General features: G+C 48.9%; 1 protein-coding gene across 2 annotated transcripts in view; it reads right to left on the bottom strand.

Annotated features, from left to right (window-relative positions):
- KCNJ6 (potassium inwardly rectifying channel subfamily J member 6) overlaps positions 1-11,245 on the bottom strand; it is a 269,639-nt gene extending 258,394 nt beyond the window's left edge. Inside the window, exon 1 of one of the 2 annotated variants that reach the window (XM_008274882.5) lies at positions 10,544-11,245. The gene's annotated coding sequence lies outside the window, so the exon portion shown is untranslated. Of the gene's footprint in view, positions 1-8,299; positions 8,558-10,543 lie in introns of those variants that run through there. The other variant, XM_070073153.2, reaches the window with a different exon arrangement.
- Positions 11,246-26,281: the final 15,036 nt, after the last annotated feature.

The raw sequence follows: 26,281 nt of genomic DNA, 5'->3' as shown, positions 1-26,281 counted from the left end.
CACTCTGGGCGTGCTTGGATCTTCTTTCCTCCTTTTCATTAGTCTCCAAGCCATCTCTCAATCCCAGGAGTTTCTCTCAAGCCTGCCTTGCTCACAGCTGCCAGATTCAATCTCATGTATATCCTCCCACTCGTCCCAATAGAAACGGCTACTTCTCAAAGATCTAGGAGCCCATGCACCACGTGGATGCACGGCTTCCCTTTGTCCTCGTGGTGAGGGGCGCCAGCTCCCTGCATTACCAATCTTCACAGCTAGTACCCTCTGGCTGCAGGTGGATTCCTTACTTGTAAAACTCTTCCCTCCGGGCAAACCTACTAACTGCCAAAGCCCTACTCTTTATCAAGACCCCTTCCCACCCCACCATATCCCAGGAGGTCTTTGACTCATGCCAGCCCCTCTTAATGTTGCTCTCCCTTACTAAGATCTATAACACTGTCTTCTTTTAAATGCTATGCTTCTTGGGGCTGCCCTTTACCATCTCTCAGATGCTCTTAAAGTCCAAAGCCTCCAAGGCCAGAGTCAAGAATTCTCCCGTGTCTTCTTTACATAGTAGGTACGCACAGAGACACGCTGGCTGACTATGCCAGAGAGCTATGACAACACAGGACCTAGCCGATGAAGACCAATTTCCGGAAATACGAAGATGGCCAAGAGATGTTTTAAATGAAGGCGAACGTTATGTAACTATAATTATTCCTCACTTGACTGCACGAAGGTTTTCTGTGATAAGCCCTCTATTCAATTTCCTTAATATGGCTTTTCTGAAGAGTACATCATTCTTATTCATTGATACAGTTTTTTATTTAAAGGATAACAGATAAGACTATTAATTTTGAAAAGAACAAAAAGACCTTCTGGATGGATTAACGGTAATTCCAGAAGACTCTGCACTTTGTTTATACAATGAGAGCAACACAGAAGCCCTTGCTTTATGGCCACAAACTTTGCAACTGAGTGTGATGGTGCATATTTTATCTGCTGGGCCAACAGCTCTTCCCTCTTCCCCTTGGCACCGAATCCAGGCTAAGCCTGTCCACGCGTCGGGAGGTGCGTTCTGGCATTCCATTTCCAGTGCCTGCACGGATCTTGCATGAGTACCCCCCGGAGGGCCTGCTGGGAGGATGATACAAGGAGGAGTAGCCTGTCTCAGAATTCCCCCTTCAGGCAGAGTTCAGGAGCACCCGAGTTTGTAGTTATTACCCAACAGCGGGCCTCAGAATCTCTGCAGGGGATGTGCCTATGCTCGGCCCCATCCAGGGGTTTCTGATTCAGTGGGACTGGGGCAGGCTGGAGAATTCGCTTGTGTAGCCGGTTCCCTAGTGATGTTGCTGCTGCTGGTCTAGGGACACTTTGGAAACTACTGAGCTAAGCTGACTTCCAATGGCAATGAGGCTTCCTTCTGCCACACAGACCCACTGTGCCCAGCTAAGGAGACCTATGAAGTGTTAGTTTGGGGCCATAAGAAAGGCGACCACCTAATTTAACCATCTCTTTGAAGAAGGGGTCCCCTTATGATAACACATGAGATAATAGGTTATTTTCCTTCCTCTTTATAGAATTCATTGCTGTGGGCTTGGCAATGCCATGGGGGTTCATAAAAAGTCAAGAGGGCGATTGTATATTTAGGGTATTGAGATCTTAGAAGACAGCCGAAGAGGATGATCTCCATTCCTTCTTTGTCATTATTGAAAACTGGACTTTGCCGGCGCCGCGGCTCACTAGGCTAATCCTCCCCCTTGTGGCGCCGGCACCCCGGGTTCTAGTCCCGGTTGGGGCGCCAGATTCTGTCCTGGTTGCCCCTCTTCCAGGCCAGCTCTCTGCTGTGGCCAGGGAGTGCGGTGGAGGATGGCCCAAGTACTTGGGCCCTGCACCCCATGGGAGACCAAGATAAGTACCTGGCTCCTGCCATTAGATCAGCGTGGTGCGCCGGCCGCAGCGCACCAGCCATGGCGGCCGTTGGAGGGTGAAGACCTTTCTCTCTGTCTCTCTCTCACTGTCCACTCTGCCTGTCAAAAAAAAAAAAAAAAAAAAAAGAAAAAAAGAAAGAAAAGAAAACTGGACTTCTTCAGGGCAGGATTTTTATCTTGTTAGCACTGTGCTATGGTTTCAAGTGTTGGAAACTTAATCGCTCATGCAACAGCATTGGGAGGTGGAGCTAATAAGAAACGATTAGGTCATGAAGGCTGTGCCCTCATGAATGGATTCGTGGCTTACTGCGAGAGTGAGCTGGTTATTGAGTGGGTTGTCAGAAAAGCAGGTTCAGCTCCCTGTCACTCTTCTTCTTGTGCCCCCTTGCCCTGCTGCCTCCCACCACGGTGTGAGACAGCAGGGAAGCCCTCTCTAGCCTCCAGAGCTATGAGCCAGGAAGATCTCTGTTCAGCATACATGACCAGTCCTGCGTGTTCTGTTATGGAAGCAGAGAAGGGCTAAGACACACTAGAGTTTGCACTGTAAGAAACGTCTACAGATTTGAAGTGCAATCTGGCTGATGCTTCGTGGGGTTCTGGCTGAAGAAAAAGCCTCCACACAGGAATGCCGGCCTGCACCTCTCCACTGAAGGTAGGGCTGTGTTGACAGCCCACGCAAGGGAAGCTCTTTTCTGTGAGTGGTGAATCCTGTAGCCCTGAAGCTTAGTCATACAATTACTGTGTTCCAGACCTGGTCTGATTGACCACAATGGACTGAAATGTCATTCGGGGTGAAGATGACTCATTTCTTTTATAGAGAAATGATAGTCCCTCAAGTAATAAAGCAACGGTTCCAAAGAACGCCGAGGTCCAGCCTGATCTGTTCACTGCAACTGAAGAGTGTTGCTGCCTGCACGGGGACTGGAAGCTCTGTGTTGGCAGTGACTTGAAAATGCATGTGTTCTAAGCCCACTCCTTGCCTTCCCAGACTTTTAAGCCTCCAAGTGATGCAGAACTCAGGGCTGGGAACATGGAGAGGATAGATCACATTACCTCTGCACAGCTCCGACTACAGAAAATGCTGTCTTACATGGAACTAGAACACGTCACTTTGTAACTTCTACCAGTATGTCCTAGTTCTATGCCTAGGCACCCAGCAGAACAAGTCTCAGCCCTCCCTCATCTTCAAGTAGCAAGATAGCTGAAAACATTGATCATTCCCCCCTCTGTCAAGCATTCTCCATGGAAAACACCTTCTTTCGTGAGATACTGTTTGCTTTGAAATGACAAGATAGTTAAAGTCAAGAGTCCCAGAGCCTGGCAAAACTGTGCTATGGAAAGAAGAACATGCATGAGTGATATTTGCTATTTCAGGTTGGTAACCTTGAGTCTGCACAAAAGGACCATGGCTTTGGCACTGGAGGTAGGGGAGTGGAAATCCTGAAAGACAGATACACAGAGAGCACTATGGATCACCACTCTGTTTCTTTTGGCTCATTCTCTCACAGCCTTCTCTTATATGTTCCCTGATGTTTTTCTTCTCCAGGTTGTAGGTTTAGCTTTAAGGCTTCTCTCTCACTTCTAGTGAGAAGGAGTGGGTCTTAGTTTCCAAGGGTACTTGCTTTCCTTGGGGCAGGCAGAAGTCCTCAAAGACTGCTTACAAATTACATGGTCTATTTTCAGGGAAACACAGACTATTGTTGGATTAACTCAACCTAAACTTACAGCATGTGTCTACCTATAGGCATCTATGTGATGCAAAACAAAATGCAAATTGCTATTCAACAGCAAATACCAGATCTTGGAAGACAGCATCTAATTCCTCAGCATTCTTAGCCATGATGTGGGTGTAACTGTCAGGCTTAGGAAGTTGTTCCTGAACATGGGCTGGGAAGACGGTTCTTCCTCCCTGTATCTATTTTATGGCTCAGTTAACAAAAGTCAAATAATATGGAATTGCATATCTTTTGTTAAATATCATCTACACCCACTCCAGAAAGTCAAAAAGAGCCCCACCAATTTATCTTTTAAAAAGCACTCCACTGAAAAATGACTCAGGAGTACAACAAAATAGTATCTCTACTAGGAATCTTTTCACCATTGGGATAAACCATGTTCTCTTCCCCACCATATTCCTGAAGCACATTAGCTGTAGGTTTTGATTCCAGACATTTACCTGGGGTAAATATACCAACAACTCCACTGTGATGACCCTGCTAAACTCCCTTCCTCCTGGATCAGGGCTAACCTACCATTTTCAGGTACTCTCACAGTCAGAATTCAATGGCCACAGAATACAGGCAGAAGCAATACACATTACTGCCAAGGCTAGACCATTAAAATCCTCTGCATATCATCCGTTCTCCATCTTCCCCTTTGCTGGCTGGATATCAACATCAGGATCCCGTGGAAACCGTGTATTAAATATGGCAAAGCATCCATCAGCCTGGGTTCCCTGGCATCAGCCAATTCGATTTATGGGAATGAGAAAAAAAACCTTCTGTTTGCTAAATTGTTGAGATTTAGAGAGATTTTCTGTTACAGTAGCTATCTAATTCTGTTACAGTAGCTATCTAATTACCAATGCCTCCCATTACCTATGAAGGACACGTTCCAAGACCCCCAATAAATGCCTGAAATAGCAGATAGTACCAAACCCTACATATGCTATGTTTTTCCTGTACACACATACTGATGATAACACTGAATTTATAAATTCAGCACAGTAAGAGATGAACAAAAGGTAATAACTAAACATAACAGTGGTAACAGTTTACTATAATAAAGGCCATATTAATGTGGTCTGTCTCTGAAGAGTCCACACAAATACTGATATTTTCAAGCGAGGGTTGACCAAGGGCAACTGGAACAGCAAGGCAAGAGCACCACTAGAGAAGGACTATGGGAACGTGGTGCCCAGGCTTCCCTGAACACTGCTAGTGCCACACTCTGGAAAGTGAATAATGGCATCTACTGTTTATAAAGTGTTGACTTTGTGCTGGACATTGTGCTAAGAATCTTTCACTACCACAGTGTCTCTTAAAAGTTTGGGGGTGATGTTATTATCATTTTCATTTTGCACTCGGGAAAACTGAGGCATGAACTTGATCAAGATCACACAGTGGGTATAATGGATTATACAGCTGTGCCCAAATATTCACTTCCTGTTCTGCAGGGAGGTCACATGTCTCCACCTGTTGCTGTGTGACCTACAGTGCCTCCCTGTGGAAGAGACACACATCTCCCTCCCAGTGATCAGGGGCATGCATGTGGTATGTGACTTGTCTGCGCCAATGGAACAGGAGCAGATAACAAGTGTGACAGCAGAGCAGAAATTTAATTTGGCATTCTCTTTTCCTCTGACACAGCAATGGAATGTTCCAGAACAAACCGGTCTTTCAGCCTGGATGCTGGAATGAAGACGACTCAGGGGGTGGAGGTGGAGCTAAACGGCAAAAGCTTGCGGCTGGAGGGGCAGTGAACCTCTGCTGCATGCCACTGGGATTTCTGGGGTTGCTGCTGCTGTGCCGAACCTACCAGAGCTGGCCTGATATCCCTTGACACAAATACAGCTAGCAAGACACTGCAGCCTTTGCGTTCCATCGTGGAGCAACACCATCGGCCATGTGCCCGGTGGAACGTGAATTCCTGTTGTGTGATATATGCAGAAAATTTAAAACATTGTTTAAAAAAATTCTATTGCCATCCTGGATGGGGAAAAAAGTGAATGCTTGTAAGTTTCAAGAGGAAACTGCCATAGCACCAGGATTTAACTGAATTTCTAGATATGTCTCTCACATTGCATATAATATATTCAAATTTAGTTCCCCTAAACAGTTATTGGAAAGGATGTGGATCTTTTTATTCACAGATGCACTTGCTGGTTCCTTTAACCAAGACTTCACAGCAGAGACCACGTCTCTGTGACTGGGAACATGAGTGGTTGTGAAAGGTAGCGCAAACCTGCCCACTGAAAGAACCAGCGGCACTGTATGGTCCCTGGTCCTAAGCCATAGACAGGAAGTGCAAAACACAAGACAGAAGGAATCATTGGATGAATCAGATGGCTATGAATTAAAAAGTCCTTTGGTTGGGGGAGAGAGGATTGACTTTACATATTGTAATTAGGAAAGATGGTCTTGTTGCATTCAGGACAAAATAGGCATTTGTACACTGAGCAAAATCATTCCCTGAGGTTTTAAGTAAGTATTCAATTAGGTAATAAATAAATATCTACAAACTGATTAGCAGTGTGGCCAGATTAAGGCTACAGTTCACGGAAGATCCTGACTACCCTTTTAAATATGGCACTGTTCTTTTTTATTTGAGAGAAATAATTTTGCTATTAATCAATGCTCTTAAAATGGTATCAAGAATATGCACAGTCTAGTATTCTGTCAGAGGAAACTCAGAATACTATTAGAGCACAAACTGCAATTATCAAGAACTCTTCTTTCTACTGGATCTGCATTGTTCCTAGAAATAATGATCTGCAATTATTTAAAGTACATTTTAAAATTAATCTTATCCCAATGACTGCATTCTTTTTTGATTTCCCCAAACACTTTACAACTAAAAAGAGACCCTTAATTAAAAAAAAATTAAATGATTTTTCAACTTAACTACTAACTCCTTTTTTATTGCTATTAACAAATTTAATAATTTTGCAAAACTCTGGGGTAAATCAATCCTCTTTCAGTACTTAAATGACAATTAGTAAAGTAAGAAAACAATTAATGTCATGTCAATAAGCTATCAATGCAAATCCAATGAATTTGAACATCCCAATTCTACCACCTTTGCATTCTGATACAATGAACTGAAAACAAACAAACCTCGTTTTGAAAACCACCATCCCATTAAAGCTGGTAAAAATCAATAACTGCTTTTCCCAAGTTCTCTTCCCTTCTCTGAGTCTGTGTCCCTCGGGTCCACGTTTCTAATTAGTCTATGTATTACTCACATATCATTTGGTTAAGGAAGAGCTAGTGCAGAGCCTGCTGCCTTGTGACAAACAAAGGTTCACCCTCTCTTCAGGAAGCTTTGAGTCAACATCAAACCCCTGAGGTTGGCAACATTTTCTGCCTGTAAGATTCCGTAAGGGCATATTTACCTATTTCTAATCCCCAATGATTTCTTCATCGCTTATTAAATTGCTATTCTCATGGTATTTGTTTTTTATATGTAAATTACAGATGGTTTGTGGGAGCATAAGGAGGGATACAAGAAAGAATTAAAGCATTTTCCTAATTTCCAAGAAAGAATCTACATAAGTCTGATGTGTTAAATGAAGACCTCGGTCATTCAAACAAATACATCTTTGCTAATGTTTAGCAAGTATCAAGTTGATGTATCAAATTTTTTTAAATTGCAAAATGCAAGTAAATGCCCAGGAATGATTTCTACTATGTTGTTCTTAATAAACCTTACTTAAAATGGGTAAACCAATGATTTTGGAAAATATTATTGACCGCACAAGAGTGTAAGACACCTTCGTCAGCAATTAGCCACCCATGAAGACAGCAAGTCATTGTTTGCTAAACTAGCACCTAAATATGTGAGCGTGGAATCCACCAGGACCAGAGATTATTGATGGCGAAATTTCCCACGCCTCGGTTATTTGCAACCCCTCTCTTTATAAAATTGACGAGAGAAACTGAACTTCAGAACCCACAAATGCATTACTTTGTCTACCTAATGATCTATATTCTTAACACGGCTCCATCTTCACAACTCGTCTCCACTTCCCTTCTGCTGACAATATCAAATGGATCAAAGCCAGAGTACAGTTGCTTTGTGTAAGTCTCAACAACACTCCATGCACCACTTCTATTTTAAGAGCAACTCTTTCATAAACTAAATCAGAGATAAACCTAATCAATGTCCCTCAGAAACTGGAATGTAAGAAATGTAATATCTCACATTTTTGCCTGGCCTTGGATCATAAGAAAAGGCAAGAAGGTATAAACACACCACTTTAACACACATCCTGAGTGCTGTGCATGCATTATCTCTAGAAAACAACATCTGCATAATTAGAAAGCCCAGTGAGTGGAACCTGCATATTTCTTGTTTACCTTTACGATGAACAGACCAGACCAGCTCAAGGTCTCATGCCCAGGTGCGTTCTCCAAACAAAAGCAGCCAGGGACAGTGTAGAAGACTCATCAACCTCCCCAATCAGTTTCCAAACCTTGAATGGGTTCTGCAATTCAAGCTGCCACTTGCAACACCTAGATGCCACTCTTAAAGGCTTTCTACTGGAAACATAAGTGCTGCCTTCCCTTACACTTCCCCCATCAGTATCAGTGAGAAGCTGCTTTTAAAGACCAGGAGTGCAGGGAGAGACGGGCTTCTGGTAAAACGAAGGCAACAGAGATCGAAGGACTTACCTGTTTTCCTTGTATGAAGGCTGAAACAAGCTTGAATGAGAATAAATCCTCCCTTCCTGCACAGTTGCTCCCTTGTTTGCAAAGGAAAGCACCTGCCCTCAGCTTTCTGTGCCTGCCACCTTGCAAATGCAGCCACCTTGCTCAAAGGCTGGCTGGCTTCTCAAAGTCTGATGATAGGATCACCAGCTCTCATCTCACAAACACGTCCTCTCCCCTTTCCCGGAGCTCGTCAGCTCTGCTCAGAATCCTGTGAGGTCTGGACTAAGAAGAAACTATTTCTCCACCCTTTTGGGTCCTGGGAGCCTTAGGCGGCCCGTGGTTGGCTGGTGTCTCACTGCGCACACAGTGCCTTTCCGCCATCAATGCCCAGCCAAAAGTTAGGGTGAGGAATAAATGCTGAAGCTAGGTAAGTCTAGTCAAGGGCTAGTCGTGTGTGTGTGTGTGTGTGTGTGTGTGAGGGAGAGAGAGAGGGAGAGAGAGAGAGAGAGACTCCTTGTTCTCCCCTGAGGGCAAGCTCTTTTGTCCACTCTCAGTTCACCGTGGTCTTTGGCAGTCCCAGTGTTCTAGATTTTGGATGCTTTCTCTGATGCACTGCCACGCACGACAGGGATGGCCTGCCAGCCCCTTTGCACCACGGAATTCCGAGGTGAATCTGCTCTGTGGATTGCACGGGAATCACACAGGCAACACATTTACTCCCCCCTCCACCAAAGGAGAGAGCCCAGCCTCCCTGTGGGAACTGCAGACCCAGGAGGGTGGCCCAGGCGCCTGTGCTCTGGCCTTGGTGCTGAATCCGAAACCATCTCCACCGCTCCGACAACTTTTGCAAGGCCCAAGGGGGCTCCGGGCCACTTGTGCGCGTCCTCTCTCAAGAGCAGGGCACAGCAAAGAGCCGGGGACCCTCCTAGGGGCACTCGGATAGCTCTTTTCTCTGCCTAGAACCGGGAAAGTTTTCTCCAACATTTTCTCCCTGGAACTGGAGCTGCAGTCTCCCCCCTCTCCCCTCCCACCTGGGTCGCCATGGAGACTGTGGCTCTCTCTCCTTTCTCCAGGCAAAATGGGCGAAGCTGAGCTCAGCCCCGACTACAGCAAGCCCCCCTTCGCTGCAGACAGGTCCTGGTCACCCCCCTCGGATTTCAGCCACACACAGCAGGCGGGCGGGCGGCCACCGGTGCTAGCCAGGACATGGCAGTGTGCCTTCAACCCTGCGGCCGCCCAGGCGCCAGACGTGGGACACTCTACACACACAGCGAACCCCCAACTCCCTGCACTGGAGGCTTTATTATTTTTTTTCTTTTCCTTTTTTGGGGGTGGAGGCGGAATTCTTTGGAAAATTCTGGTATTTTGTTTCTACACTAACCTCACCCCATTTCTGCGGCCGTTTCTACTAAGACGTTTTCCGCCTAATAGTCTCTCCATATTGAGCCTGGTTCAAGAGGTATACCTGTGGATCCACCCAGGGTTTTAATGGGTTTGGGAAATACTAATGCTATTTCGGTGAAAAACTAATCCAAGCTTGGTGTCTTGATGCAAATAAAAACATGCCGGGAGGGCGCGAAGTCAGCAGATTTACCCAGACCCTAATTTCCATCATAACATCTCATTTTATCTGAAGCATTATTGTTTAAAGAAATTTTTCCTCCCAAATACAACACAATTCACGGTTCTTCCCCATCCACCGCGGCGGCCACCGCACAGATCCCCGGTGTCACCGACTGGGCGCAGTCAGCGGTCCTGTTCCCTTTCCCACCCCCTGCTTCGGCCCCCTCTCCTCACTTTCCCTCCTTTTAGGATTTTCTGCGTCCTACCCGGTCCTCCGCGCTCTAGGCAAAGCGGAGACCCGGGCGCCTTCTACAAAGACAATGGGCTTCTCCCGACGGTCGGAGGCGGCACAGCACGCCGCCCGCTGCCCCGCGCTGGGCGCCTGCGGTCCCGGCCGGCCGTGCTCGATCGCCGCCCGCGGCCGCTGCTCCCTCCGAGCCCGGGGCACGCAGACCCCTCCTCCTCGCCCCCCCCCCCCGCAACCTCCCCCGCCCCGAGCCAGCTCCCAGTCGCTCCTGCTAAAAACCCGAGGAAACAGATTTCCCTTCTCTTACGTAACCGGCATCTCCCTCGCCTTTCCGCGGACTTGGGCACCCTGGCCCCCATCCGGGCGGAGATGCCCGCGGCACTGGGGAGCGGGCGCCGGGGGCCGTGCCCGAAGGAGCCGGCTCCTCGCCTCCCAGCGCCTCGCGCGCCGCTTACCTGGCTGCGGGCGGGGTGGCTTCACTCCATCACGGTCTCCTCTCGCGGCTGGGACCTGGACTGAGTAATTCACCGCTCGGCGGATGGCGAGGCAGCAAAACCGGAGGCCGACGGTCACATTTCACAGCGGCCCCGGGAGGCGGGGGGCAGACTCCCTCCTGCGCGCGGCTCATCCAGCGCTCGCCCCGGCTTCCTGTCCGCGCGGATCCCCACCCCTCCACCCGCCCAACCTCTCGGCCAGGTGCGGCGCGCAGGGGCCCAGGGAGGGCAACAGGGCGCAGGGCAGCGGGAGAGGCGAGAGTGGCGGAAAAGAAAAAAAAAAAAAAAATCCCCGGGTGGGAGTCAAGTGGCGGACCACGCAGGGAGACGTCATGAAATCTGCAGATTCAAGGAAGCTACTTGGTCCAGGCGCCCGGCTGAGCGCGCGGTCGGCGCACGAGCCGCCGCGGCCCCCGGTTGGAGAGCGTGCGCAGCGCCGCGCGCTGGAGGAAGGCGGCCGCGCCGAGAGCGCAGGAGGAGGGGCGGCGGCCGGAGACGCCCACCGGGCAGCGCCTGGACCGGGCGCGGGCGTGGGAAGCCGGCCTGTGCCGGCCGCGGCAATACCGCGCGGGAAACGCGGGTGCCGGGCGCTGTGCCGTGCGAGCCCCTGCTCCCGTGCCCCTCCATGCCACTAAGTAAGTTGTTCCTGGAGCTGTGCCCGCGAAGCCAGGAAGAGCGGCAGAAGCGGGGCACGGGCCTGGTCTGCAGGTTCAGGGGCTCGGTCTTTGGGGTTTTGTGCGACGAGGAGAGACGGGGTCTTGGCGCTCTGTCTCCTCCGGCTGGAATCCGGGCCAGGCCGCCCCCGGGCGCGGGAGCTGGAGCGCGCCGGGCGCATGCAGCCGGGAGGGGGCGCAGCGAGCGAGCCGGGTCGGCCGGCAGCGGCCGCGCCCCAGGGCCAGGCGGTGACCCAGCCCCGGGCTCTGTGCTGACCCGGTCCCGGCTGCTGCAGCCCCGCAGCCCCGCTCTGCCTTGGGGGGTGGGGGCACTGGACAAAGAATTCTTTCCCAAGCGTAATCCAGTTGCCCACGAAGTTTGCCAAAGCTGGTTATGTCGACAAACTACGCTGTGGACAGCCTCCTCCTCCCCCGTTGAATTTAACTTGCGGTATAGTGGGATTCCAGGGACACCTCCTAGCACGCCCCTCTTCGCCTTTTTTTTTTTCTTTTGGTCATCGCAAGCAGCCTTTCTACTGACATCCCCCCCCCCTTTTCTCTCTCTGTTCTTATTTGTTTATTTGAAAAGCAGAGTGGCACAGAGAAGGACACACACACACACACACACACACACACAGAGAAACTGACATCTTCCATCCCCAAATGGCCAGGATGGCCGCGACTGGGCGAGGCTGAAGCCAGGAGCTCCATCCAGTCTCCCACTTGGGTGGCAAGAGTCCAAACACTCGGGTCACTTCCCACTGTTTCCCAGGCGCATTAGCAGGGAGCTGGATCAGGAGCAGAGCAGCTGGGACTTTAACCCATCCTGTGATAGGAGATGAGCCGTGGTGAAAGGATTGGCAACCGAATTTTACCAGCAATGAAAACCATCGGTTAATAATCTTTTTTTTTTTTTTTTTGACAGGCAGAGTGGACAGTGAGAGAGAGAGACAGAGAGAAAGGTCTTCCTTTTGCCGTTGGTTCACCCTCCAGTGGCTGACGTGGCCGGCGCACCGCGCTGAACCTAAGGCAGGAGCCAGGTGCTTCTCCTGGTCTCCCATGGGGTGCAGGGCCCAAGTACTTGGGCTATCCTCCACTGCACTCCCGGGCCACAGCAGAGAGCTGGCCTGGAAGAGGGGCAACCAGGACAGAATCCGGCGCCCCGACCGGGACTAGAACCCTGTGTGCCGGCACCGCTAGGTGGAGGATTAGCCTATTGAGCCGCGGTGCCGGCCTAATAATCTTTTAGAAAGTGCTTTTCTTTCTGCAAGACACGGAAGCTCCAAGAAGATGACCCTATTCCAGAAAAAGGGCTCCTGCAAGCTCCTTATTTCCAAGATGATTTTATTTCCACCCACGCATTCTAATTATACAGAGATGCAGCCCCTCCGGCTTGCCGGCTGCTCTCCAAAGCCGACTTCGACTTTGGCGTGGGGAGGTATTTGCTTCACTGTGCATCATCACTCTATGCAAGCCACCGAGACACCCGGCCAGAGAGCTTGTATTGGATGCTCAGTTGCCCCTAGAGACAGTAGCCGTGGCATACGCCATGTGCAAAGGATGTTAGGAGGTGTAAAATGTGGTTTTTAGGCTTCATAGGGTCTGTTGGATCTGGTACCTGTATCAGGGAGAAACATAAATAAGACAATTGGGCTGAAGAATCCTGGGGGGCGGGGGGAGTGCGGAAGTAACCCTGGAGCAATAAAGGAACAATTTCTGTTGAGGGACTGTCTGCACAACATTGTATTTAATCTATGGCAGTGCTACAGATGAGCCTGCTAATTTTGATTATACTTGTTTCCACCAATCGAAGGATTTCACAGAATCTCTTTCTTATGGGACAGTAGACTAAACAAGTAAATGAAGAGAGGGTAATACCCTGTCTGTCTGCTTCAACCACTTCAAAAACTTCCCTAGCTTGGAGCAAACGCCAGGGTGGCATGGCGCCTGGGCCACGGCTCTTGGTGAGAGTGCATGCTGAATGAGACGGATCACGTTACATTGGCACAGGATTTGATTAACACGGAGACAAGAGCAGTTGGCTTAACGGAATTCATCAGGGATGTGCATGGTGTAACTCAGAGAAATGTGCATTGACATCGGAAAGTCAGGCGCCGTGCTTTGCACGGAGCCCCGAGAGCCCCAGCTCAGACTCCTGTGCGCTGGGTTCCCCGTGCCTGGAATGCACTTCCCTGTCTGTTGAATGATTTCAGGTGAAGGTGGTGCCTGGGCGAGAGGGGGTCTGTCTGGGTAGCCCAGTGATCCCAGCTGGCATCAATGATGCCTTTCAAGATTGATTGATTTTTTTGGATACGGAGGAAGCTGGTTTCTTTCCCACATGACAACTGTAATGGAGGCTTACTAGCTAGTGAAATTGACAAACTGAATTATCTCCACGGGATGTCATTTGTTTTGGGTAATCTTGTTTTTCTTCACCATTGATTGAGGCAATTTACAACCCAGTCCATCTCCCTGGCTCACGTGGAGATCTGGCTTTGGTTTGGACAAGCTGACATCAGAGAGAGGCTGGATGAGTTCTGGTCACAGGGCCGGTGCCTGTCTTAGATTGAAGCCCACGGCTTTGTGGAGATTCAGTTCTTTGACTGTTTCTCTCCCCCTACCCCAGAAAAACTTTCCCCATAAGGGAACTAACAATCACACATACGAGATTTTTTTTTTAAAGATTTATTTATTTATTTGAAAGTCAGAGTTACACAGAGAGATGAGAAGCAGAGAGAGAGAGAGAGAGAGAGAGAGAGAGAGAGAGGTCTTCCATCCACTGGTTCACTCCCCAATTGGCTGCAACAGCCAGAGCTGCGCCGACCCAAAGCCAGGAGCCAGGAGCTTCTTCCGGGTCTTCCACGTGGGTGCAGGGGCCCAAGGACTTGGCCATCTTCTACTGCTTTCCCAGGCCACAGAGAGAGCTGGATCAGAAGAGGAGCAGCCGGGTCATGAACCGGCATCCATATGGGATGCTGGCACTTCAGGCCAGGGTGTTAACCTGGTGCACCACAGTGCTGACCCCGCGAGATCTTTAAAATACAGAGAGGGGCATGTAAACTTGAAGCAGAACATCAGGAAAAAAGTGTTGAATTTTCTGTTCTGTGGCTCTCCTTCCAGCGCACTAAATGGGCTTCATATGTGCTTCCCTTTTAGGGAACATCCATAAACATGCTATACTTCTTTTTTTACAGTTTAAATTTGGAGACACAGTCTTTAGAAATAATCCCAGGTATAAAGGATTAAGAACTTTTTCCAAGAAGGCAGTTTCAGATGGCTGTGAGCGCCACAGCACGTGAGGCATGTTAAAGCTCTCTCAGCGCTCTTATTCTGAATTGTGTTCTAATTAGTTCCCCCTTTTCTTTGATACTCTTTCCTCCCTACATACTTCCTTCCCTTTGAGCTGCAGTCACCGTTCTCACTCATCTTAAATGACAAATACTTACACATATTTCACATTTCATTCCATGGCTTGATAAAGGAGTGTGAACCAGTGTCACTTGAAAGATTCTTAAACGATGTTTTGTTTCGTATCTGTTTAACAGGTATATCCTTTTACATCAAAGTTTTCCTCCAAAAAATTCATTAAAATGTCATTAAAAAATCCTAATAGCTTCAAATATATTTCGAAGACTGTGGGAGGTGGTGGAGACACAGATGCATGAAGGAAACCTGGCCAGGCTACCTGTACCTCCTACTAGAAGTTACTCCAATTCACACGATATCCGCAACACAGGAACATTCAAGTCCAAAATAAGCTCGTGGAATGGGTAAGATGCTCTTTCTGTGGTTAATCGTTTGCTAAAATGCCCCACTGTTTAAAGTGACACTAAGTAAAGAGGCTCTGGGTTGGAGAGACCGAGGCAAAGTTGCTTCTTTTGTGTGCTGTTGCACTGTGTGTTGTGTCCCATAGTCACCCTGGACGTGGAGTGTCCATTGATGGCTCTGGCCTTGTTGGCATTCAGTAGCAGTGAGATCCTGCCCAGCACCCCCGGGCTTCCATGCCTGTGGCAGGACTTTGTCTGCTTTCTTTCCTAGCATGGTCCAGAGTCCAGTTCCAAGTTCCAGATCAGCCTTGGTGTTTTTTTTTTTTCCCCAAAGATTTATTTATTTATTTGAAAAGCAGAGAGAGAAAGAGAGGTCTTCCATGTGGTGCTTCCCTCCTCAAATGGCCATAATGGCTGGGACTGGGCCAGGCTGAAGCCAGGAGCCAGGAGCAGCTTCTGGGTCTCCCACCAGAGTTCAGGGGCCCAAGCACTTGAGTCATCCTCCTCTGCTTTTCCAGGTGCATCAGCAGGGAGCTAGATTGGAGGTGGAGCAGCTGGCACTCAAGCCAGAGACTGTGTAGGAGGCAGGCCCTGCAGGCAGAGGCTTAACCTCTACGCCACAGCTCCGGCCCCACGCCTTGGTGTTCTTAAACAAATACTTAGGCAGTCTCAGCCCTGAAACCATCCCAAGTGTTAGTAAAATGGTGCCATCATATTTGTGGCGCCATCTTTTTTTTTTTTTTTTAATTTTTTTTTTGACAGGCAGAGTGGACAGTGAGAGAGAGAGAGACAGAGAGAAAGGTCTTCCTTTGCCGTTGGTTCACCCTCCAATGGCCACCGCGGCCGGCGCACCGCGCTGATCTGATGGCAGGAGCCAGGAGCCAGGTGCTTCCTCCTGGTCTCCCATGGGGTGCAGGGCCCAAGCACTTGGGCCATCCTCCACTGCACTCTCTGGCCACAGCAGAGAGCTGGCCTGGAAGAGGGGCAACCGGGACAGAATCCGGAGCCCTGACCGGGACTAGAACCTGGTGTGCCAGCACTGCAAGGCAGAGGATTAGCCTAGTGAGCCGCGGTGTGTGGCGCCATCCTAAGCCCTGGGTGCCATCTTAGGCTCTGGCCCCACTGCCATCTTGCACAGTAAGCTTCGGTCCTAAGCCCAGCCTGGCTCGCTAGAAGTCAGGTGACCAAATGACCCAACCACAAGCTTCAGCTCCACCCCCACCCTGCCGGGATTCACTGCTCCCATGTCCCTATCCCATGCAAAGCTGTAACAGGACCTGCTTCCTATACACGCACTCTCTCTTTCTCTCTCTCTCTCTCTTTCTCTCTCTCTCTCTCTCCCTTCTCTCTCTCTCTCTCTCCCTCCCCTCTCCTGACCGTTGGGTTTCCCCCGCCCAACAATAAACGTTTCCTTTAACTGCGGTGTTTGGTGTGTTTTGCGGTGGCCTTTTACCAAGTGATAGGTTTGGCCAGGAGTTTCTGGCTTTGCCACTGAATCTGCAAAATGGTGTTGTAGATGGGACTTGTCGGGACACCGGCTCTGATGGGGTGTGGTGTGCTAGGTGTGCGTTAGGGAAACTTCAAAGGATCGACACCCATGGGAATGAAGGAATGAAGGAATGAAGGAATGAAGGAATGAAGGAAGCAGAACCGGGCACCAGATCCTCATCTCAGCCAATCCCCCTGGGAGTGCGGAAGCTCAAATGGCCCAGGAGCATTGGGCCCAAATGGCCTCCACTGGCACCATCACCGGCCATGGTCACTTGGCGTGGGCACAGTTTTGTGCAAAGTGGCCCTATGCATCTGACAGCTCCACACCGTCCTGTAGACTTCCCGCAGCAGGACCAACAAGTCCTCCCACGAGAGGGCACCCGGGTGGCACAGCTTACTCAGCTAAGTGGAAACAACAGCGTTGCTGGCTGCAGGGGCCTGTGGTGACAACCACATGACAGAATCACAAAGCACCTGCACTCCAGCCCACGGCGTCTTGGGCTGTGCTTGCCCCGCTTGCCAGTCTGGGAGATGAACGCTCCGACATGGAAGAAGTCATGTGAAGTGGGTTTGTGGCTTACAGGAAGGCATCGAGGGACAATAGGAGCTTAGGGTTGAGGACGAGCTGGTCCCCCACAGGTGAGGAAAGCTGCTTAGGGCAGATGAGAGCTCATCTGTGCATGTCCACTTCTCCCATCACTGAAGGGCTCCAGAGAGTAGCCTGCCCTGGGCTTTATAGCCCAGGGCAACGAGATTCGCTGCATTAGCATAAGAATGAGAAAATGTTTCTGCAGAGAATGAAGCTGTTCACACAGATCTCCCTTATTTCGGGATGTTGCATTTTAGCTATTCTGCAGAGATTTTTTTTAAAGATTTATTTATTTATTTGAGAGGCAGAGTTACAGAGAGAGCGAGCTTCCATCTGCTGCTTCACTCCTGCTGGTCTGATCCAAAGTCAGGAGCCAGGAGCTTCTTCCAGGTCTCCCACGAGAGTGCAGGCCCCAAGCACTTGGGCCGTCTCCCACTGCTTTCTCAGGCCACAGCAGAGAGCTGGATCGGACGTGGAGCAGCCAGGACTTGAGCTGGCATCCATAAGGGATGCTGGCATCGCAGGCGGAAGCTTAACCGCCTGTGCCACAGCACTGGTCCCTCTGCAATTACTCTTTTTTTAGTTTTTTTTTTTAAGTTTTATTTATTTATTTTTTTGAAGAGGAGCAGCTGGGACTCGATCTGGCGCCCATATGGGATGACAGCACCGTAGGCAACTTCTTTACTTGCCATACCACAGTGCCCACCCCTCTTCTTCTTCTTTGTTAAAAGATATTATTTATTTATTTGAGAGGTAGAGTTACAGACTGGTGAGAGGGAGAGACAGACAGAAAGGCCTTCCAACCACTGGTTCACTCTCCAAACGGCCACAATAACTGGAGCATAGCCAATCCAAAGCCAAGAGCCAGGAGCTTTTCTAGGTCTCCCACACGGGTGCAGGGGCCCAAGAACATGGCAATCACATCGCGCGGTGTTACATCAGTGATTCCCAACAGCTCACATCACACTTGCCCTCGCGAGCCCCCGTAAAGCCAGTAGAAGAGCAGGGGGTAGCTGGTCCTGGGTCATGTTTGTTCTCTAATGTAATGCCATTCTGGAGGGTCCCATGGGTCAGATTGCGCCCAGTTAGTGAGGAACTCTTTTGAGTTGCAGGGTCACTTGGTGACGCACACTGGTTGTCCCCTTTTTACCGTAGTCTCAAACCAAGCAGGAAGTTGCTTCTTAGGGGAAACATTGCTGTTTCATTTGCCTTTGCCCTCCAGCATCGAGGGTGCTCTGTTCTCAGAGAAGCTCGCCAGCCTCGCCACCCGTGTCCCTGTGTGACACAGGTACCCGCACTCGTTCCTCCGAGACTGTGATGCCCCCTCCGTCCAGGGGCTCTGGCTCTGGGGTCTGGGAGCTGGACGAGAGGCACGAGCCTCAGGATGGTGACTGGAGCTGGGATGAGCACACACACCACCTTAAAGGTTTTCTGATTTTGTAGGCACCTTCGCAGAAGCATCCGCTTTGTTCCTGGAGACACAGTGACTGGTCGAGTCCCTGCAGATCCCAGTGATCCACTTCGTTCCTAGAGACGCCGGGACCGGTCGAGTCCCTGCAGATCCCAGCGATCCGCTTCGTTCCTGGAGACGCCATGACTGGTCACGTCCCTGCAGATCCCAGTGATCTGCTTTGTTCCTGGAGACACGGTGACTGGTGGCATCCCTGCAGATCCCAGTGATCCACTTCGTTTCTGGAGACGCCATGACTGGTCGCGTCCCTGCAGATCCCAGTGATCCGCTTTGTTCCTGGAGATGCCATGACTGGTCGCGTCCCTGCAGATCCCAGTGATCCGTTTCATTCCTGGAGACACCATGACCAGTCGCGTCCCTGCAGATCCCAATGCTGCTCACCGCTCCACTCCTGCAGCTCACTGTGGGATGGAAGCTTCTGTTAGGGCTCCCAAAGTGTTGTCATTTTGATGGAGGTTGGTAGTTTATTTGTTGTGTCTTGGATGCTTTGTTACTGATGGATCCTGGGAAGCCCGGATAACCAGATTAAGTCAGTAGGAGCAGAGGGAATCTGGGGAGAGTCTGCCTCATGGTGAAATGACTGCATAGACAAAGAGGCAGTCACAGATATCAGAAGACATTAGGTAACAGATTCTGTCGTAGTAATATTGGCCATGCTGAAATTATGAGGGGTGTCAGCTCCATGCAGCTGCAGAAACTGCCAGGCCTTTGCTCATAGTAGGAAAGTATTAAAAAGTGCATCATTGCTCTTCGTTTATGTAATTCTGCTTCGCCAGTTTTCTACCTGAGAATGAAGACTCAGATGCACCCTCTGCTTTTTAAACGGCCACAGCTCTTAGCCCAGAGTGAGTTGAAGGGCACTCACACCATAGCTGCCGCCTAAGGGGTTCAGACAAAGGAGCTGCACGTAGTAACTAGAATCATTGGGAGCACATTGCTGTGCAGGGCAGTGAGAAGGAAACGCAAGCCCACTCCTTTAGGCAACTCTGTCAACCCGACAAAATGTGCTAGGAATCGTCGGAGAGGGGCGAGCCCGGTGGACTCAGGCTTCTGTCTTCCGACGACCTGGTGCTCACCGGCTTGCTAGGCCCAGGAAGGAGGCCGGAGCCAGATGTGGCTCTGCTGGGTCTGGACCACGGGGACCTCAGAGCCCAGACTGACCCTGTCACGACGACGCCGATACCGGCCGGCTGACTCTCGGCGGAAGCACGAAGCTACGCTCGGCCACTTGGCTTCTCTCCCGATGGCCACCTCTTTCCTTTGGATACTGCCTTCACAAGCCAGCGCCGCAGAACTTGTCGAAACAGTGTTAGCCGTAAGTCAGTGGATTTACAGAAACGGGTTATTCTATTTTATGTTGCCTTTCCTCTATGTGAAACACAGCATAGCTGTTCCCTCACCTTTAGTGATAAATTCTAAGAAAAGCAAAGGACTAAGGGCTATCGATGGGTATGGGGAATATTCAGAGTGGATGCGTTTTAAGCAGCTCTGTTTTCCAGGGATTTTTTTTTTAAAAGGTTAAAACGACACACACGATGTATAAGAAGATTCCCCACCTCTGTCAAGGAGTTGGCTGTAATCTGCAAAACAGCATTTTAGAAGGAACTCGCAAGCTGTTGTGTCCCATTTGTAAGGGGAGTAATAGGTCTTGCTTTCTTCTTCTCGGGTTATGACTGTGGGAACAAGGGCTCCCGGGTAAGAACCAAGCTTCACTACCGAGTGATGCTTTCATTGGCTCTTCCACACACATGAGGAAACGTGTGCCACAGGCATTCTAGAAATCCCCACAAGGAAATCTACTCAATGGCTATTTTAAATTACCAGCTTCCTTCCTCACTGTGTAATTACTGTTGTCCTTGAGAGTTCGTGTTTGCCTTGGAGAAAGGTGTGTGTGTTGATGCGTGTGTGTGCATGTGTGCGTGCACGTAACATTATCCCAACAGATCAACGTTGATGACAGAAGTAAGTAAGATTGCAACTTGAGCAGACACCACCTTAACAGACCCGCCCCTTCGATCTATCCTTGGGATGGCCAGGTCCCACCTGCTGTACTCTCTATGAAGCTGGACGTTTGAGGTCCAGTATTAGTACTGAGCTCCAGGCTGAAGGACACAGATTCGGGAAACGCATTTACGGTGATGGAGGAATTGATGGACTTGGATGGTTCCTTCTGGGCAGGGATGAAGTGCTGCAGGAGGTGGGACAAGAATCTCTGCTCATGTACTGTAAGAATTAATAGTGTTAAAATGTCCATATCACTACACAAAGAAATCTACCAATTCAGTGCAATCTGTGTCAAAAAATCAATGACATTCTTCACAGAACTAGAGAGGCCATCACAAAATTCACATGGAAGCTCAAAAGATCCGGAGTAGTGAAAGCAAGTCTGAGCAGAACAAAACAAAATACCTGGAGGCATAACACTACTTCAAAGCATTTTACAAAACCGCAATAATCAAAACAGCATGGTACTGGCATAAACACAGATGTGTAGGGACCAATGCTGTGGCATAGCGGGTGAGGACACCGCCTACAGTGCCGGCATCCCATATGGGCACTGGTTCGAGTCCTGACTGCTCTACTTCCTATCCAGCTCTCTGGTATAGCCTGGGAAAGCAGTGGAGGATGGCCCAAGTCCTTGGGCCCTGGCACCCATGTGGGAGACCTATAATAAGCTCTAGGCACCTGGCTTTTGGGTCAGCCCAGTTTTGGCCATTGTGGTCATTTGTGGAGTGAGCCAGCAGATGGAAGACCTTTACCTCTCTCTCTCTTGCTCTCTCTCTCTCTCTCTCTCTCTACCTCTGTAATGCTGCCTTTCAAATAAATAAATAAATCCTTAAAAAAAAAGATGTGTAGACCAATGGAACAGAATAGAAAAATCCAGAATTAATCCATTTATTTATGGCCAAATACAGATTTTCATGTCTGTTCTGAACACTTCACATACGTGGAGTCTGTAGTAGGTGGTGCTTTCTGGCTGAGCCTTCCCACTTCCCATGATGTGGTCAAGGTTCATCCTTGTGACCGACATTTTAGCCGTGTCACCCTGATGATGAGTTAGGTGAAGCACAGTTTCATACGTCTGTTGGAAACTTCGGTTTTTCTTTTTGTGAATTTCCACTTCATTTACTCTCCCTGGTCTCACCAGGCTCTGTGCCCTGAGAGGATGTCCTTCATCCACTACCTTATGGTTGTACCACTTCTAAATGCCTCCTGCCTTCTGCTTCCCACGGGTGACTGGAAGACTGGGAGTTTGGCACATTGGGTTTTGAAACGGTGATGAAGAAAGCACAGTGTTGCCAGCAAATGATGTGGGATTCTTGAGCCTCTGACTTAGTCCGCTTTTCATTGCTATAATGCATTGCTGGAGGCAACTAACCTTATAAAGGCAGAAGGTTTATTGGGCTCACAGGTTTTGGAGGTTCAGGTCCAAGACTGGGCAGCCCATTGGTCTGGGGTCTGGTGCGGCTGGTGTGTAGCAGTGGTGAAGGGGAGGAAGGAGCCACCTCCCAAGCCGGGAGGGGGGAGGGGGGAGGGGGGAGCGAGCGAGCATGTGCACCTAGGACTAGGACCATGTCTGGATTTTATAACAACCTACTTTTGTGATAATCGCCTTTGCAGGGTGTGCCCCAGAGTCCAGGAGCTGGCACGGCCCATCTCCTGAGAGTTCCACCGCCTCCCAACGGCGCCACTCTGTGGTCCTGACACCTGCAGGGTCTTTGGAGGACAGGCAGCATCCATCGGTACAAAAACCGGCCTCACAAAAATGAACGCAGGACAGATTCGAGACTTAAGTGTAAAAATATGAAAATGTAAAGCTTCTAGAAGAATACACAGAAACGTGTCTCTGTAACTTTGAATTGGCTCATCAGATTTTAAAATATGATACCAAAATCAGGATCTATAAAAGAAAAAATTGATAAATTTGAATTAATTAAAATGAAATTCTCGGTGCTTTGAAAGAGCCTACTAACAGAAGGAAAAATGAGCCAAGGGCTGGGAAAAATGATAAAATATAGATAATTTATATGTATTTATACAAACTCTCAAAATAATAAGATAATATTGTTTTCAATAAGAAGATAAACAAACTGGTAGTGGATGTGTTATTTGACTTGATGTAATTGTTCACAATATATAGAAGGGTGTTTCAAAAAATCCATGGAAAACAAGGATCACAAAAAAACATTCTTGGATTTGAAAAAGTTTTTATACCAAAATAAACATCTTTTGATTCCATTTCCCATGAGCGTACACGCATCATACATACATATATCAAAGCTCCACATTTACCCCATAAAACTTATACGGATGGGGGCTGGTGCTGTGGCGTAGCAGGAAAAGCCACCACTTGCAGTGCCAGCATCCCATAAGGGCATCAGTTCAAGTCCTGGCTGCTCCATTTTTGATCTGGCTCTCTGCTATGGCCTGAGAAAGCAGTAGAAGATGGCCCAAGCCCTTGGGCCCCTGCATCCACTTGGGAGACCCAGAAGAAGCTCCTGGCTCCTGGCTCTGTATCAGCCGAGCTCTGGCTGTGGAGGCCATCTGGGGAGTGAACCAGTGGATGGAAGGCATCTCTCTCTCTCTCTCTCTCTCACTCTCTCTCACTCTTTCTCACTCTCTCTGCCTCTTCCTCTGTGTAACTCTGTCTTTCAAATCAATAAATCTTTAACACACACACACACACACACACACAGAGATACTATTTGTCAATTTAAACAACAGGAAAAAGTTGAAATGGACATTGTGCCAAGGAAAATATACAGATGAGAAATTTACATTAAAAGGAGCTCACACCATTAGTTGTTAGATAAATGGGAGTTAAAACTGCGATGAGGGGGTGGAGTGTGGTGCAGTGGTTAAGCTACCATCTGTGACATCAGCACCCCACTTGGTGCCAGTTGATGTCCCAGCTGCTCCACTTTTGATCCAGTTCCCTGCTGATGGTCTGGGGATACAGCAGAAGATGGCCCAAGTGGTTGGGCCCCTGCACCCACATGGGAGACCCAGATGAAGCACCTGGCTCCTGGCTGCAGTCTGGCCCAGACCTGGCCTTTGTAGCCATTTGGGGAATGAATCATGGATGGCAGATCTCTCCCTCCCTTTCTCTCTCCTTGCCCCCACCCCCATCTCTCTTTCTCCCTGTCTGGTAGCTCTCTGTCTTTTTAAATGCATCAAATAAGCTTTAAAAAAAACTACAAATGGAGAACAAAACCTGACAAAATCAAGTATATGTATGGATACTGAGAAATTGGAACTCTCATATAGTTTTTTTTTTTTTTTTGACAGGCAGAGTTAGTGAGAGAGAGAGAGACAGAGACAGAGACAGAGAGAAAGGTCTTCCTTCTGTTGGTTCACCCCCCAAAATGGCCACTACGGCTGGCGCGCTGCCGGAGCCAGGTGCTTCCTTCCTTCCCTTGGGCCATCCTCCACTGCCTTCCTGGGCCACAGCAGAGAGCTGGACTGGAAGAGGAGCAGCCGGGACAGAACCAGCACCCCTACTGGGACTAGAACCCGGAGTGCTGGCGCCGCAGGTGGAGGATTAGCCTAGCGAGCTGCGGCGCTGGCCCTCTCATATAGTTCTGAAGGAATGCAGAAAAATAGAGCTATTGGGGAACCAGTTTGGCCACTGTTGTACAGTTAAGCATCCATTTATACTAAGATCCAATAATCCAACACCTAGTATATATTTTTTCTTAAAGATTTTATTTATTTGACAGACAGAGTTACAGAGAGAGGTAGAGACAGAGAGAGAGGTCTTCCATCCCCTGGTTCACTCCCCAGATGGCCGCAATGGCTGGAGCTGCACCAATCTGAAGCCAAGGGCTTCTTCCGGGTCTCCCAAGTGGGTGCAGCGCCCCAAGGGCTTGGGCCATCTTCTACTGCTTTCCCAGGCCATAGCTGAGAGCTGGATTGGAAGAGGAGCAGCTGGGACTAGAACTGGCGCCCGTATGGGATGCCAGTGCTTCAGGCCAGGGCTTTAACCTGCTGCGCCACAGTGCCGGCCCCCGACACCTAGTATTTATCAAAAGGAAATGAAAACTATGCTCACACAAGAATCAATATATGGATTTTTAGAGCAACTTCACTTAAAAGTGCCACAAGTCAGAAACAATCCGAAGGCCCATCAAAAGGGAAACGGGCAAACAATTTCCATCTGTACTGCGTCATGCTAATTAACCAGAAGACAGAACGACCTGTGACAGATGTGGTGACGTGGAGAAACTGCAGATGCACTATGCCAAGCGAGTGAGCGAGACCCGAAGGGCCACATGCCGCACAGTTCCTCCTGTATGACATTCACAGAAAACGGAAGCCATGGCACCAGAAAATGGATCAGCGCTTTCCAGGGCCTGGGGTGGGAGCTCTTTTCTCCAAAGAGGCACCGGGGAGTTTTGAACTGTTCTATATATTGATTTTGGCAGTGGTTACAGGACTGCTTGGGTCTGTCCAAACCTGGAACTGCACACTGAAAAGGACAGTTTTAATGTATGTGAATGATGCCTTAGAAAGTCTGACCTGAAATAAATGAAGGCAAAAATTATGACGTTTCCATATAAAGACAGAACATTGAAATAAATTATTGGTAAGACCTATGCCCCACTGCAAAAAGGAGTCCCTTAGCGGATGGAAAATTACACCAGATGGCAATTCAAATCCATGGGAGGCAATCAACTGAACTAGAAGTGTGTGTGTGTGTGTGTGTGTGTGGAGTGTGTGTGCATGGGTGTGTGTGGGGGAGTGTGCATGTGTGTGTGGGTGTGTATGTGTGTGTGTGGGTGTGTGGGGGGGAGTGCGTGCACGTGTGTGTGTGCGTGTGGGTGGGTGTATGTGCGTGTGTGTATGTGGATGTGTGTGTGTGTGGGGGGAGTGTGCGTGTGTTACCTTACAAGAACTTCACAAGTATGATGAGAGCCATATGGTCATTTATCATAGCAGCAATATACTGTATTAGTAGAATGAAGGCAACTCCCCCAAATGTTCATCTCTCTATGACAGAAAAACTGATTAAATTCGACACACTTTCATGATCAAAAATTCTCCACAAACTACACGTAGAAGGAAACTTCCTAAATCTGACAGCATCTTCCGAAGCTCTGCATTTAGCGTCGTAGTTAGTGGCAGAGGAATGAGTACTTTCTACAAAAGATCGGTGGCGAGGCAGCGGCGTCCACGTACCACTGCTCTCAGCTCTGCACCGAGAACGTGCCCATCAGTGCACAGGCGAAGTGAAGAAGGCCTGGGCCCTGAAGAAGAAGTTGAGTGGTCTTGTCCTCGGAAGGCCTGCTTTGGCATGTAGAGAAGTCTAAGGAATCTGCAAAAAATCCACCAGAACTGTCGTGTGAATTCAGCAAGGTTGCAGGGTGCAGAATAAAAGACGGAAATCAGTTGTTTGTCTATATCATAAATGCAAATAATTTAAATATAGAACTTAAAAAATCCCTTGACAGTAGTATGAAAGCCAAAAAACACTGAATTCAGCTGAAGGAATGATGTGTAAAGACTACCACACTGAGAACTACGAAATACTGCTGATAGAAATGCTTAAAAACCGAAGCAGATGGAGAATATATCGTACTCACGGACTGGGAAGTTCTATATTGCAAAGATGACAATTCTCAGATTAACCTATAGAGTGCATGAAATCTCAATAAATATTCCGGTAGCCATTTTTAGAAATCAACAAACTGACTGTGAAATTTAATTGGCATGGTACAGTACCTAGAA

This window comes from Oryctolagus cuniculus, chromosome 4 (genome assembly GCF_051225735.1).
Source record: "Oryctolagus cuniculus isolate XC-2025 breed Fujian yellow rabbit chromosome 4, ASM5122573v1, whole genome shotgun sequence".
NCBI lineage: Eukaryota > Metazoa > Chordata > Mammalia > Lagomorpha > Leporidae > Oryctolagus > Oryctolagus cuniculus.
This window is presented reverse-complemented; position numbering and strand designations above follow the sequence as displayed.